Here is a 15219-nt window from a genome sequence, read left to right on the forward strand (position 1 = left end):
ATACCACTGCCATGGGGATCAGCTTCAACGTGAGTTGTAGAGTGGATACCAACATTCAAACCATAGCAGCCTTGGCCGGGCGCAGTGGCTTACGCCTGTAATCCGAGCACTTTGAGAGGCTGAGGCAGGCAGAACACTTGAGGTGAGGAGTTCGAGACCAGCCTGGCCAACATGGCAAAATGCCATCTCTGCTAAAAATACAAAAATTAGCCAGGCATGGTGGCATGTGCCTGTAATCCCAGCTATTTGGGAGGCTGAGCAGAATTGCTTGAACCTGAGAGGCGAGGTTGCAGTGAGCCAAATCGCACCACTGCACTGCAGCCTGGGCGACAGATCTAGACTCCGTCTCAAAAAAACAAAAACAAACAAATCAACAAACCATAGCGGCCTTTATTATCATTATTACATATATATATATATATAAATTTTTTATTTTTTTAATTTTTATTTTATTTTTATTTTTTTGAGACAGGATCTTGATCTGTTGCCCAGGCTGGAGCGCAGTGGTGTGAACCTGGCTCACTGCAGCCTTGACCTCCCAGGCTGAAGCGATCCGGCTGCCTCAGCCTCCCATGTAGTTGGGACCACAGGAGTGTGCCACCATACCCAGCTAATTTTTACATTTTATATAGAGACAGGACCTTGCCATGTTGCCCAGGCTGGTCTCAAACTCCTGGGCTCAAGCAATCCTCCTGCCTCCGCCTCCCAAAGTGCTGGGATTACAGGTGTGAGCCACTGTGCCTGGCATATTCTCATGATTACTCTTACTATTGGTCTGAATAAAAAAGAACAGACAGTATGGAGTGGCCACTTGTACATCGTGTACTGAGAAATTTACAAGGTGTAAATCAATAACTACATTCCAGGCATGATAAGAAGCCATGTCAGCAGAGTTATGACGGATTCCCTGTGTCACTTAAATCAGTTACCTAATTTCTCTTTTAGTCTTTTATCTGTTACATGGGGTTAATGTTTATTGCTCCCTCCTTGGAACAGTCTTGTCTGATTTTGATGTTAAAGGAACTCAAAGAAAGGTGACATAATGTGCTATCATTTCACTTGGAGATGATACTGCTGATGCTTATTTTCTTGATGAAGCTCCGGGCTGGAGAGAATGATGCATAACCAGAGGTCCCTCTGGCAGGGCCATGGAAGCTGTTTCTTCAGCTGGTGACTTGGGCAGTTGCCATGTGTCGTCTCACAAAGCCCCTTTCCCCCCAAACTAAGCATTTCCCCCATTTCCTTTCAATGCTGCCACAGCTGTGAATGAACTCTGGCCCTCTGTCCATGCCTGGAGGAGAGGAGGCCTTCCCCCCTTCCTCCTTCCTGATATGACAGACAACTGAACCAGGGCAACAGAACCAACAAGCCCTGGCAGGGAGTGCTGAGCACTTCTGACGTCTCAGGGTGCTTTGAGGAATCATGGAGAATTGAGGAGGCCAAAACCCTGTATTTAAAAAAAAAATGTGTGAATTGGATAAACTGAAGGCTGTTGAACCTCATGTTGATCGTGGGCAAAATTCTGGGGCAGAAAATCAAATAAATGGTTGACCAGCACATAGGAAGGGTGATCCCAGAGGTCAATGTCCATGACAAAGGGTTGTTGTTGTGTTGCTTCCACTAAATTAGAAAATGGGGTGAATACTTTGTGATACTGCCATGACCTTTGACAACAATTTGACCGTTTCTCATGAAATTCTTATGCACAGAATAGTGAGAAAAAGGCTGCTAGAGCTCAAAAGTACATCTCAGTGAGAGACAACAGCACTTTCTCAAGGCCACGCAGCTAATCAGGGCCAGGGCTGGAGTCTGTGCCCAGGCCCTGTGTCCCAGGTGAAGGCTCCTAGGCATGGTGAGATTGAACTGTCACAGCAGATGGGACAGTGTCGTCCCAAGGCTTTCTCTAGTGGAATGCCAAGCAGTTCTGTCCTTGGCCCTACACTCATTAACATTCTGTCAACAACTTGGATAAGTCCAAAGATAACTGCTTATCAACTGTGCAAATAACACCAGACTGGGAAGGAAGGCCAACATGCTGGGACTGCAGAGTCAGGTCCAAAATTATCTCAACAGGAAGGAATGATTGGTTGAATCCAACAAGATAAAATTTAACTGGAATACATGTTAGGTCCTGCATTGAGCTCCAAAACTCGATTGCAAAAGTATAGGATGTGGTTGGAAAACATGTCCAATCTCACTCATAATCAAAGAAATGAAAATTAAGGCAACCATGAAATAATCATTTCCCCTTATCAGATTGGCAATGATTAAAAAGAATGAAAATTCCCCATGTTGGTGGGTAAGCTGTGGGGAAACAGGCTCTCTTGTAAATTGCTGGTGGGCGTACAAGCAAAAAATCATCCATTCTGGAGGGTAATCTGGAAATATATAGCACAAACTATAAAATGCACCATTTGTCCCAGAAGTTTCATTTATAGAAATGTATCCAAAGGCAAATATGAAGAGATTTATGTACAAGAATATTCATAAAAGCATCGTTAAGAAAAGAAAAAAACACCTTTTTTGTTGGGGGAAGGTGTTCAATTTGTGAACAGAAGACTTGGAGGCCTCATAAGGGTGGCCCAGAGCCCAGGGCCATTGTCAAATATTTAACGCCGTAAAGAGGAGGAACTGGGTCTGTGTAGCTCCTGAAGGCCAGACCAGGACTTACAAGAGATAGATTTGGCCTAGTGTTACAAAGCAGATTCTAACAATTAATTCCATCCAAAATTAGGATGGGCTGTCTAGTGCATTCCCAATCACTGGCAGATGGCCCTCTGTCAAGGGTGTGGAGGAGGACAGTCAGAGTTTTTTAGCCATTGGGATAAAATGCTTGTCTTGGTTTCTTCCAAGACAAAGAGCAGCCTTTGTTGCATGAAACCATCAAAACGTACAGTCATAAGCTGGGTGTGGTGACGCATGCCTGTAGTCCCAGCTACAGGCTAAGGTGGGGGCATCACTTGAGCTCAGGAGTTCGAGACTGCAGTGAACTATGACTGCTCCTGTGAAGAGCCACTGCACCCAGCCTGGGCGACAGACCCTAGCTCTTAAAAAAAAAAGCCAGGCACAGTGGCTCATGCCTGTAATCCCAGCACTTTGGGAGGCCAAGGCAGAAGGATTGCTTGAGCCCAGGAGGTTGAGACCAGCCAGGGCAACATAGTGAGACCATGTCTCTACAAGGAATAAAAAAAATTAGCTGGGGGTGGTGTTGCAGGCCAGTAGTCCCAACAAGTAGGGAGGCTGAGGCGGGAGGATCACTTGAGCCCAGGAGGTCCGGGCTGCAGTTGCACCACTGCACTCCAGCCTGGGGGACCGAGCAAGACTCTGTCTCTAAAGAAAAGGTAGAGTTGAAGGGAGGTGGGAGATCACATCAGGTTCCACTTCCAGACACTGAATTCCAGGAACGAAATGAGAAACCTTCCCGCTGCCCAACAGTACTCTTACTGAGCGCCTGCAGGAGGCGAACTCCCATCCCCTACCAGTACCCTAAATCTTTTAGGAGTAGCTCTGTGTATCAGCACCCTGACAGTAAACTTAAGGGGGGCTTTCAGCTGAATCTGAAGAAAATAAATAAAAGATGAGTGCTCCTTCTCTCAGATCGTTTCCACTGTACTTGGGCTTCTGGAAGACGACACATGCAGTCAGTGCCTCCCTGCTCCAGCTACTTCTTTCCTCTTTTGCATGAGTCGCATCTAAGACCTTCCAGGACAGGTAGCGACCACATCTGATTAAACTACACTATATCCAGCACCACCAAATACAGACTCTTCACTGCTTTTGGATGCTTATCCTAGTGTTCTCCGTATCACTTATTTATTAAGCCCTTCTTGGCCTCTTTTTCATTCAGTCCTCCCATCAACCACGTCAGGTGGCCATTATGAAAAACATTAACCAGTAACCCTCTACGGAGCCCTTACTAGGAGATGCCATGCACTGTGTCACCATTACACTAGCTCTGGAGCTAAGGGGAGCCTCCCTCCAACCCATCTGTGGCCAGAGTAACCTTTCCGTTACAGCAGGGGTCCCAAACCCCCAGCACACAGACCGGAAGCAGTCCATAGCCTGTTAGGAACTGGGCCACACAGCAGGAGGCGAGCATTATCGCCTGAGCTCCACCTCCTGTCAGATCAGCAACAGCCTCAGATTCTCATAGGGGCACGAACCCTATTGTGAACTATGCATACCAGGGATCTAGGCTGCACACTCCTTATAAGAATCTAACGCCTGATGATCCTGAGGTGGACCAGTTTCATCCTGAAACCAACCTCCCCGGCCCTGGTCTGTGGAAGAATTGTCGTCTATGAAACCAGTCCCTGGTGCCAAAAAGGTTGGGGACCGCTGCATTACCGAACTCTTACCACATCACTCCCAATCACTCCCAACAACAGTTCTAGGTGGCTCCTCACCCTCAACTCCCAGTGTAACTCCCACCAAGACCCCTCACTCTGAGCTCAAGCCACACAGGCCTTCCACTTCCTCTAACTTAACACAGTGCTTCCAGCCACAGGGTTTCTGCACGTCCGCTTCTCTCTCCCTGAAAGGTTCCTCTTGTTCCACAGCTCCTTTCTATGCATCCTTTGAATTTTAAACAATGTCATGGGCTGAACTGAGTGCCCCACCACTCATATATTGAAGCCTTAACCCCCAGGACTTAAGAAAGTGACTGTATTTGGCCTTTAACAAGATAATTATGTTCAAATGAGGCCACTGGAATGGGCCCTAATCCAGTCTGACTGACGTCCTTACAAGAGCTTAGGACACTGGGCCGAGCATGGTGGCTCACACCTGTAATCTCAGCACTTTGGGAGACTGAGGTGGGTGGATCACCTAAGGTCAGGAGTTCAAGACCAGCCTGGGCAACATGGTTGAAACCCCGTCTCTACTAAAAATACAAAAATTAGTTGGGCGTGGTGGCATGCACCTGTAATCCCAGCTACTTGGGAGGCTGAGGCAGGAGAACCACTTGAACCTGGGAGATGGAGGTTGCAGTGAGCCAAGATCCCACCACTGCACTCTAGCCTAGGCAACAGAGTGAGACTCCGTCTCAAAAAAAAAAAAAAAAAAAAAAAAAGGCCAGGTGTGGTGGCTCATGCCTGTAATCCCAGCACTTTGGGAGGCCAAGGCAGGGGGATCACAAGGTTGGGAGTTTGAGACCAGCCTGATCAACATGGTGAAACCCCATCTCTACTAAAAACACAAAAATTAGCCAGGCACGGTGGCGTGCACCTGTAGTCCCAGCTACTCAGGAGGCTGAGGCAGAAGAATTATTTGAACCTGGGAGGCGGGGGTTGCAGTGAGCTGAGATCCCACCACTGCACTCCAGCCTGGGCAACAGAATGAGACTCTGTCTTCAAAACAGAGATTAGGACACTGGAGAGACACCAGCAGCAAGCGTGTGCAGGCACACAGAGAGAAGATCATGTATGTGAGGACACAGAGAGAAAGTGGCCATCTGCAAGTCAAGAAGAGAGGCTTCGGGAGAAACCAAACCTGCTGACACCTTCAGCTTGGATTTCTGCCCCCCAGAATCATGAGAAAACAAACATCTGCTGTTTAAATCCCTCCATCTGTGGCATTTTGTTATGGCAGCCTAAGCGGACTCGGACAGTGAAGTCGCCCTCTCAGGGAAGTTCTTTCCCAGCCTGCCTCTTTAGCATGATCTGCTTTTCCTTCATCACTTATCACAATTTATGAAGAATGTCTTATTTGGGTGACTGCATGACTATTGTCTATAGCCCCTTTCTCAGTATACAGACTCCAGGGGAGCGAGGGGACATTCAGGTTCTCCATTGCATCTCCAGGAGCTATGCTGTTTGCTGGTCATCTAGGGGTGTTCAATATTGTCAAATGAAAGCCTTAGGTATTATTTTGTCCACAATAGAAATGAGGAAACTGAGGCTCAGGAAGGTTAAATAAATGTCTTAAAGACCACAAAGTATGGCCAGGTGCGGTGGCTCACACCTGTAATCCCAGCCCTTTTTTTTTTTTTTTTTTTTTTTTGAGACGGAATCTAGTTCTGTTGCCCAGGCTGGAGTGCAGTGGTGTGATCTGCAACCTCTGCCTCCCAGGTTCAAGCAACTCTCCCGCCTCAGCCTCCCGGATAGCTGGTACTATAGGTGCCCGCCACCACGCCCGGTTAATTTTAGTATTTTTAGTAGAGACAAGGTTTCACCACATTGGCCAGGGTGGTCTCGAACTCCTGACCGCAGGTGATCCACTTGCCTCGGCTTCCCAAAGAATCCCAGCACTTTGAGAGGCCAAAGCAGATGAACCACCTGAGACCAGGGGTTCAAGACCAGCCTGGCCAACATAGCAAAACCCCGTTTCTACTAAAAATACAAAAATTAGCCAGGTGTGGTGGTGGGCGCCTGTAGTCCCAGCTACTTGGGAGGCTGAGGCAGGAGAATCTCTTGAACCCGGGAGGCGGAGGTTGCAGTGAGCCCACATGGGGCCACTGCATTCCAGCCTAGGCCACAGGGTGAGACTCCATCTCAAAAAAAAAAAAAAAAAAAAAAAAGCCACAAAGCAGCTAAGTGGTAAAGGGAGTCTGGAACCCAAGCCTCTAAAGCTCTAGCTCCTAACCATGCCTTAACCCTTGGATTCTGCAATGCACCCATTCTCTCCACAGACCTGTACTGAGCACCTATCATGTGCCACGCACTCTGTCTCAGAATTGGGGATGGAGCAATGATGAAACAAATTCCTGTCTTCATGCGGAGAGGGACATCAAATAAGATAAAGAACTAAATTAAACGGTTTATTAGAAGGTGATACATTAAATGCAATGGAGCAAAAGGAAGGGAATGGGAATGCGGGCTTGGGGGAGTCTGATTTGCAATTTAAAACCAGGAGGTTGGTGAAAGCCTTTCTCAGTGAGGAACATTTGAGCCAAGTCTTGGAGGAGGTAAGGGAGAGAGCCCTGGGGATAACTGAGGACAAGTTCCAGGCAGAGGTAAAGGCAAGTTCAGGATCCCAGAGGCAGAAGCAAGCCTGGCAAAATGGCCACTGTGGCTGGTGTTAAGTGAGCAACGGAGACAAGAAAAGAAAGGTCTAGAATAGAGGCCTGGTCGTGTGGAACATTTCTAGCCATGGTAAAGCTTTGGCTTTTACTCTGAGACAGGAGGCCTGGTAGTTTTTGCACAGAGGAGGCACATGATATGACTTTTAACAGAATTACTGAGGTTGTTATGTAAACACAGACTGACGGGGTAGGAGCAGAGGAAGGACCAGCTAGGCAATTACAATAATCCAGGTGAGAGATGGGGGCTTGGTCTAAGATGCTGTTAGTGGATACCAGATTCTGGGGAAAAAAGAAAAGCCAATAGGATCTGCTGACAGATTTGACACGGGATGAAGAACTCAAAGTTTACAGCCTGAGAAGCCAGAAGGATTTTTCTTGAGGATGAATTCTAGGCTGGAGCTATATGGAGGGGAGTCATCAGCACATAGTCTTTAAAGCCATGAAACCCGATGAAATCATCAAGAGATTAAGTGAAAAGAAAAGAAGTCCAAGGAGCCAGTGCTGGGGGTACTGATACATTTAGAGGTCAGGAAAAAGAGGAGAGGCTAGCAAAAGAAACAGAGAAGGTGGGGCAGGGATGGAGGAGAAAAACAAGTGTGTGCACTGCCAAAAGCCAAGTGAAGAAAGTTTTGCGGAGGAGAGGGTGATAAACTGTATCAAAAATTGCTGATAGAGCAGGTAAGAGGAGGACTTGGGAGAGACTGAGTTTGGCTGGAGGGAGTTCAACAGAGTGGGAGGAGAGAGCTGGACAAAGAATATATACACTCTTCCAAGGAGTTACGATATTCAGAAAGCGAGGGCATGGGGTGGGAGCTGGAGCCACCACAGGGTTCTCAGGAAGGGGGAAATTACATGTTTATATGCTGATGGGAAAGATCCCTTCGAGAAGAAATTAAGGCTCAAAAAGGTCAGGTTATCCCGGCACTAGTCTGGTCCAAACTCTTCTTCCCACCCCTAAATTACTGAAGTGATACATTTAAGTCTTCCCAGCCCTCCTCCCTTACATGAAATCCGATTAGAGCAGTTTGCATTTTTACTTTAATGGGGACATGTGATATTTAGCACCTTCGGTCAAGACGCCCCTCAAATACGTTTTCGGGCTCTGCGTCCCAGCACGGCCTCCCGCGCGCTTTCGAAACGTCACCCTTGTCAGCTGACCAGTTCTCCTCCAATCCCGCCTCGGGGGCGGGGCTGGCGCACCGTCTCTACAGCAACGCCTTAGCCAGAGGGTGCTCAGGTTTTCGGGACCGCGCGTGGCGCTCTCAGATGACGTCACACACCCGCGGCGCTTGCGTGACGTAAGCCCTGCTCAGTAAGACGGCTCCGCAGGTCGGCAGGTATGAAGAGCACTACCTCGCACACTGCGCATGCGCCGCCTCGGGTGGCCTCAAGGTTGCTGTCCGGAGTTGGGTTTGAGGTCGGCTCCCTCTGGCTGCTGTCTCTTTAACCTGAACTAGAGAAGTCCTCCGCGATGCTGCAGTTTCCGGCTGGCTTTCTCGGAGCCACCTTGCGGGCAGATATCCGAGAATCAGAGTTCATTCTCTTCATCTTGCCCATCTCTTATCTCTGCTGGCGAGTTCTTCGTTGCATCCCAGTCTGAAAGTGCTAGTCGAACTCCCAATTTGCTGTTGCCCGCAAGCTTCCTCTAGCAGGTCATCTCCCTTCGAAACAGATGCTTTCAAATCTTGTGTCCTGGAAAGATTAGTAACCGTGCTCTTTAGCACTGGTGTTTGTAAGGGTAACCAGGCTACAACTGAGGACCTGAGAATTTCGGCTTTGAATCAAGTACTTGAACTTTTACGTGCTAGGACCCGTGACTTTTGTTCACTGCTCGTGACTCTTTCTGTCTTCTTTCACATTTTTAGCCAGGATCCAGTTGGCCTTACTAAGTAAATGACCTCCAGAAAAATGAAGTATCGGCCGGGCGTGGTGGCTCACACCTGTTACCCCAGCACTTTGGGAGGCCGAGTTGGGCGGATCACTTGAGGCCAGCCTGACCAACATGGTGAAACCCCGTCTCTACTAAAAATACAAAAATTAGCCGGGCGTGGTGGTGCACGCCTGTAATCCCAGCTGCTCCAGAGGCTGAGGCAGGAGAATCGCTTGAACCTGGGAGGTGGAGGTTGCAGTGAGTCGAGCTGGCACCACTGGACTTCAGCCTGACCGACGGTGAGACTCCGGCTCAAAAGAAACAAAAACAAACAAACAAACAAAGAAAAATAAAGTATCACTGTTCTAAAACTTAGAATTCCTTTACGTATTCATTGGCTGACACTGATTAAGCACCTATGCTTTTTTTTTTTTTTTTTTTTTTTGAGACAGAGTCTTGCTCTGTCAACCAGGCTGGAGTGCAATGGCGAGATCTCGGCTCACTGCAAACTCTGCCTCCCGGGTTCAAGCAATTCTCCTGCCTCAGCCTCCCGAGTAGCTGGGACTGCAAGCACCCATTCTTTCCTGGATACTGTGCTGAACCTGGGGGCCACAGTGAGGATGACATCTGTCTCTGACATCATGGCACATTTAGGTGGTTAATTCAAGAAACATTGAAGTCCCAACTGTTTGCTAGGTACAGTTTAGATTATAAATGCTCATTGAAAGAATGAAGTGTGAACTAAGATCTAGCATGAGGCTGGGATTCGGTTTGAATTGAACCTTGGCCCTGCTCCTTAGGCGCTGTATGAGCTGGGGTGACTTCTGAACCCTCCTGTACATCTATTTCATGATTCATAAAAATGGGCATAATAATGCCTACTTCCTTAAGGTATCATGAGAGTTAAACCTCATGCTATGGTTTGGGGAGTCTTTTGTTTCCACTTCCTTATGATTCTTCCCTTCAGAAAAATGAAAAATTAAAAACCCTGTTTTCTCCTTACGCAGAGAACACCACCACTAATGGGAAGACTGCCCCCTGACCGGCACATGGCCTCAGCATTCATCCACAGATGCTCCTCAAATTGTTTTAAAAACAGCTTTTTTAAAAAGCTGTTTGTCTATGAAGATTAAATGAGTTAATAATATAAGCAAAGCACTTTGCATGGCTACTGGGCGCAGTGGTTCACGCCTGTAATTCCAGCACTTTGGGAGGCCGAAGCAGGTGGATCACGTGAGGTCAGGAGTTCAAGAGCAGCCTGATCAACATGGCGAAACCCTGTCTCTATTAAAAATACAAAAAAATTAGCCGGGCGTGGTGGCACGTGCCTGTAATCCCAGCTACTTGGGAGGCTAAGGCAGGAGAATCGCTTGAACCTGGGAGGCAGAGGTTGCAGTGAGCCAAGATCTCACCGTTGCACTCCAGCCTGGTTGACAGAGCAAGACTCTGTCTCAAAAAACAAAAAAAAACCAGCTTTTGTCCAGAGGTTGCTTTTTGTGGGTCTGTACGCTGAGGCCAAGTTCTATGTAAGCAGAGCCCTCCCACCTCACCTCCAAACAATGCCTCTAAACCATCACAATCTGAAAGGAAAATAAATCCCTTTCTTCAATGGTGACCTGAAGCTAGCCAAGGGCCGGGTGCTGGCAGGTGGCCTGCGAGACTGGGTCGGATCCCGGGTTAGTGTCTGAGGAGGGATGCCGTGCTGTAAGGGTTGGGGAGCCAGTGTCTGGCTTCCTTGTCACCACAAGATCTGTGGTTTCCAGCTCTGTCTGCATCCAGGTCCCACTAACCAACAGCAGGAGAGAAAACAGTCGTGCACACAGGCGGATGCGCACACGCACACCTGGCCCCCCAGACGTGCACGGCCCTCAGAGGAAGTGGAGCACCAGATGTTCTTGGTTTCCTGTTCGACGCTTCCACAGCTGGTCGAGTCTGTGGTTGTGGTTTGTCTGTCTCGGGCTCATGTGAGAGACAAAAGCTGGGCTGACGGGAAACCTCTTCTCTCGGCCCCCACTCCCCAGCTCTGACTGATTAGGAAACCTGGCAGGTCAGAAATTTCCTGAAACGCCCAGAGCTGGATTCTCCCAAGAAGAAGCTGAACCCCCAACTCCCATCCCTGAGGAGCAGACCCTGGGCTGATGATCAGGACTTACAGAACCTGGGGCGATGGAAACCTCTACAAATATCCCATTTAGAAAGACCGCCAGCCCTGCCAACAGAATGAAACGGAGGCCAGGTTGCTATGGTCTCTACTCCAATGCCTGACATTGAGCCGCTGCTGCAAAACACTCAGCACATGAAGGAATGAATGAGGAACAGAGAACTTCACCTTTGGGGGTTGGATGTACAAGCCCCAGCTGGGCCCCAAGTCCCATAAATAGCTTTGGATTCCAACATACAAGCATTTGATGCAGCGAGGTGCTGCCGACTTGCTCTGTGACTTGGAGCAAGTCATTTAGCCTCTCTGGGCCTGGTGTCCTCATCTGCAGAATGGAGATGATAATATCTACTTCTCAAAGGTGTGAAGGCCCTGTGAGACACCGCATGTGGATTTCCTCGACATTGTTTGCCCATCGTAACTGCTCCAGAGAGGCTGGGCTCCCTTTTCTCGTTGCAACACTGCTGTTTATTTCAGGAGATACTCTAAAAGGGAAGCAAGCTAAAACAAAGAACAACCAAAAACACTGATCCCGGGACAACTGTCCGGCAGGACAGCAGAGCAAGGGTACTTGGTGCTCTTTGTTGGGGGGATGTTGGGAGAAGGGGCTGGAGCCATCCCAGGGTCTCCAGGCTCTGGAAGGGAGCACCCCATGTCCTCCTCTGGGTGTGGAATAGGGTGAGTGTCTTGGGGGTGGAGGGAGAACAGGCAGAGTGTGCGCTCACCCCTTAGCTCTGTAGTGATTTTAATGGTTAAGGCTACTGTTCAGTCTGCATTTGGACCTGAGCAACAGGGACCCCTGCCCAGAGGTCCATCCTTCAGCAGGGTGCACTGCATCCCCCTCCACTGCAGCTGTCTCTATGAGATGAAGCATCTGTCGCTGAGTGTAGCCATCAGGTCCACTGCCCCTGAAATATGACTGACTAGGTTCAAATGTTGACTCTGACACTTAGAAGCTGTGCCACCTTGGGGCAAGTTACTTCATCTCTCTGTGCCTTACTTTCTTCCTTTATAAAATGGGTAAAATAATAACCACACCATCGGTTGTCTATGAAGATTAAATGAGTTGATAATATATGCAAAACACTTAGCATGGCTACTGGCACAAGGGTCAGTAAACGTTAACTGTTCCACACATGAATGTGTTTGATTCTTATAATGCCCCTATGGGTAGATTCTGTTATTAGCTCTGTTTTACACATGAGAAAACTTAGGCACAGGAGGTAAAGTAACATTTGCAAGGTCACACCGTTAAGTAGCAAGGCTGAGGCTTTACTCCAGTTCTTTTTTTTTTTTTTTTTTTGGAGGCATCTCACCAGGCTGGAGTGCAGTGGCACGATCTCAGCTCACTGCAACCTCTGCCTCCCGGGCTCAAGCAATTCTCCTGCCTCAGCCTCCCAAGTAGCTGGGATTACAGGTGTGCACCACCATGCCCGGCTAATTTTTGTATTTTTAGTAGATATGGAGTTTCGTCATGTTGGCCAGCCTGGTCTCGAACTCCTGACCTGAGGCGATCCACCTGCCTTGGCCTCCCAAAGTGCTGGGATTACAGGCATGAGCCACCACACCTGGCCTCCAGTTCTTTCTGACTCTGGTATGTGTGGCTTCACACATACCCCCAGTTGCATTTTTTTTTCTCTCCTGGGAGTCCTCCACCACCTTCACCCCACCCCCACCCCATCCCACCCCCACCCCATTGATGCTAAGCCTCTCCCTGCTGTCCAGGATCTCACCACCTGCAACCTCCAGCTGGATTTGCCTTTTCAGATCAAGGTCTTGACTCTTGACTGATGTTTCCCCGCAAAAGCTGACATTGCAGAGTGACTTCGTACAAGCCATTGTTCCTGGCTGGGAATCACCCGAGTTCATTCATGAGAAGGTCCCGAGTGATCTAGGACTGTTTGTATTTTAACCCAAAGAAATGAGTCTTTTGGGATAATTTCAGGCACAAAGAGCAGTCTGGCAGGGGAGACATTTTTTATTTGTTGCTTTAGTTGGGGAAGTAAGCCTTTGGCTCACCTCTAAATTCCCACCGCTCCCCTCCCACTGTAGAAAGCTGACAGGATGGTTGGAAGCAATGTGGGGCAAGGATTCTCAAACTCAGCATAATTATGGCCTGAGGAACTTAAAAAATGCACATTCCCAGGTCCTGGCTTTCAGTCTCTGAACTACATTTTTTCTTTTTTTTGAGACAGAGTCTCATTCTGTCATCCAGGCTGGAGTGCAGTGGCGTGATCTCAGCTCACTGCAACCTCTGCCTCTCAGCTTCAAGCGACTCTTGTGCCTCAGCCTCCCAAGTAGCTGGGGCTACAGGTATGCACTGCCACGCCTGGCTAATTTTTGTATTTTTAGTAGAGATAGGGATTTTGTCATGTTGGCCAGCCTGGTGTCGAACTTCTGGCCTCGAGTGATCTGCCTGCCTCGGCCTCCCAAAGTGTTGGGATTACAGGTGTGAGCCACCGTACCTGGCCAGAACTACATTTTGAGAAATACTGGTTTTTGTGGCAAGAGACACAGACCTAGGTTCAAGTACTATAATTAGCTGTGTGACCTTGAATGTGATCCTTCTGAGCTGCAATGCTCTTAGCTTTAAAACAGAAATTAAGCCTATCTCCTCCACCTCATGGGAGATCATCAGCAAACGTGCTTCATGCCTGTTAAATGCCTTGGCATGTGGAAGAGTGCCATTTTTATACTAGTGCCAACCATGTGCTGTAGAGAAATACAAAGGAAGGCACAGACCTGGGCCCAAGCTCAGAGAGAAATTCCTTAAATCTTTGGGGCTGGATGTAAACTCATCGGCACTATTTTGAGTGAAGGCTATTGGCCAGAGTGGAAGGAAGTGTTTTCTATCTCATGCATGCTGGTGCCTCCCAGTGAACAACACAGCAAAGTCAACAGAGCGTGTCAGGAGCTTGAATCAGGTGTGCCAGGCAACGCTATGGTAACAAACAGCCCCTGGGTCTCAGTGGCTGAGCCCAGCGAAAGCTTACTTCTTGCTCATGTTGTCTGTCCCAGCAGGTTGGCAGGCAGTTGCAGTTCTCTTCCACAGACTCACTCAGGGACCCAGGCTGACGGAAGTTCCATCAGCTGTAGCGGCACCATCTGGGACACACGGCCTCCATGGCTGCGGCAGCTGGGAAACAGACCCTGGAGAAGGGCGCACCAGCTTTTTACTGCCTCAGCCTGGAAATGACACGTATCACTTCTGCTCAATTTCATCGGCCAAAGCTAGCCATATGGCACAGCTGGGAAACCCAGGGGAGTCAACGGTCTGTGTCGTGAACATTATTGTTTCTGCCACAGAAAACTTCCAAGAGTAGGGAGATGAGAGAGCTCGCGGTTCAGATTTCCAGTTTGGGCACAAAGACGGATGTCTCCTAGAGAGAAAGGGATGGGAGAGTCCTCTGTGGAGTGGCTTCTGTTCCCTACATCCCAGAGAGGCTCAGCTTTTCTGGCCGATGGAGTGCAGTTTTATTTGTTTGAGAATATGTTTTGTTTTCTTCCTTTTTCTCGTTCTTGCCTACCCTCAAAACATGGGAAGAAAAGCTGTCTGACTCAAACAGCCAGCAGTCTGGTCCGGGCCCCCTAAGATGGAGAGGCGCCATTTCCCAGCAGGCCAAGAAATGCCCCGGGAGCTCCAAGGGTTCTGTGGGTCCCGGGATGAGAGGCTGACACAGCCAAGAAGACCCAGGGTGAGGGGGAGCGGAGGCTGAGGCGGCATGCCTGGCCGCCCACACTGCCATCCGTCCTAGCGCTCTGTGCAGAGCACGGCTGAAAACTCCCCAAATATCTTTGGAAATGAAGAACACTGGGTTGGCACCCGGCAATTTGGGACAGCAGTTTTTCTGGAGCGCACAGCTTGGGAATATGCCTGAAGAAATCTTTCATTCCTAGAGCGTTGGTGGATAAATGGTACTTATTTGTTTAACCTCAAATCAAGCCGCAGCCCCCATTCCTGGGGCTGCTTTGCGAGGGTTGTTTTAAAATAGCTGAACAAGCTGAAAATCATGGGTCTAGGTTGCTGGAATGGCTTTGCAGAGAGCAGCCGGACTTAGGAAGTTCTTTAAGTTTCCATAGAATGTGACTGGCAGTGGTTGGGGGTTGGGGTCGGGGGTAGGGGGAGGGAGGTGAGCTGTCAGAGAGGAGCAAAGCGTGGGCCCTTCTTCT

The 15219-nt window shown here is 48.7% G+C and overlaps 1 long non-coding RNA gene across 1 annotated transcript; it reads left to right on the top strand.

The window, feature by feature from the left end:
• The first annotated feature begins 8144 nt into the window (after positions 1-8144).
• Positions 8145-12186, top strand: LOC130541016 (uncharacterized). The gene is made up of 2 exons (XR_008955062.2): positions 8145-8438; positions 8887-12186. It is a non-coding gene; the product is annotated as an uncharacterized LOC130541016 (long non-coding RNA).
• Positions 12187-15219: the final 3033 nt, after the last annotated feature.

This window comes from Pan paniscus, chromosome 1 (assembly GCF_029289425.2).
Source record: "Pan paniscus chromosome 1, NHGRI_mPanPan1-v2.0_pri, whole genome shotgun sequence".
In the NCBI taxonomy this organism is placed as follows: Eukaryota; Metazoa; Chordata; class Mammalia; order Primates; family Hominidae; genus Pan; species Pan paniscus.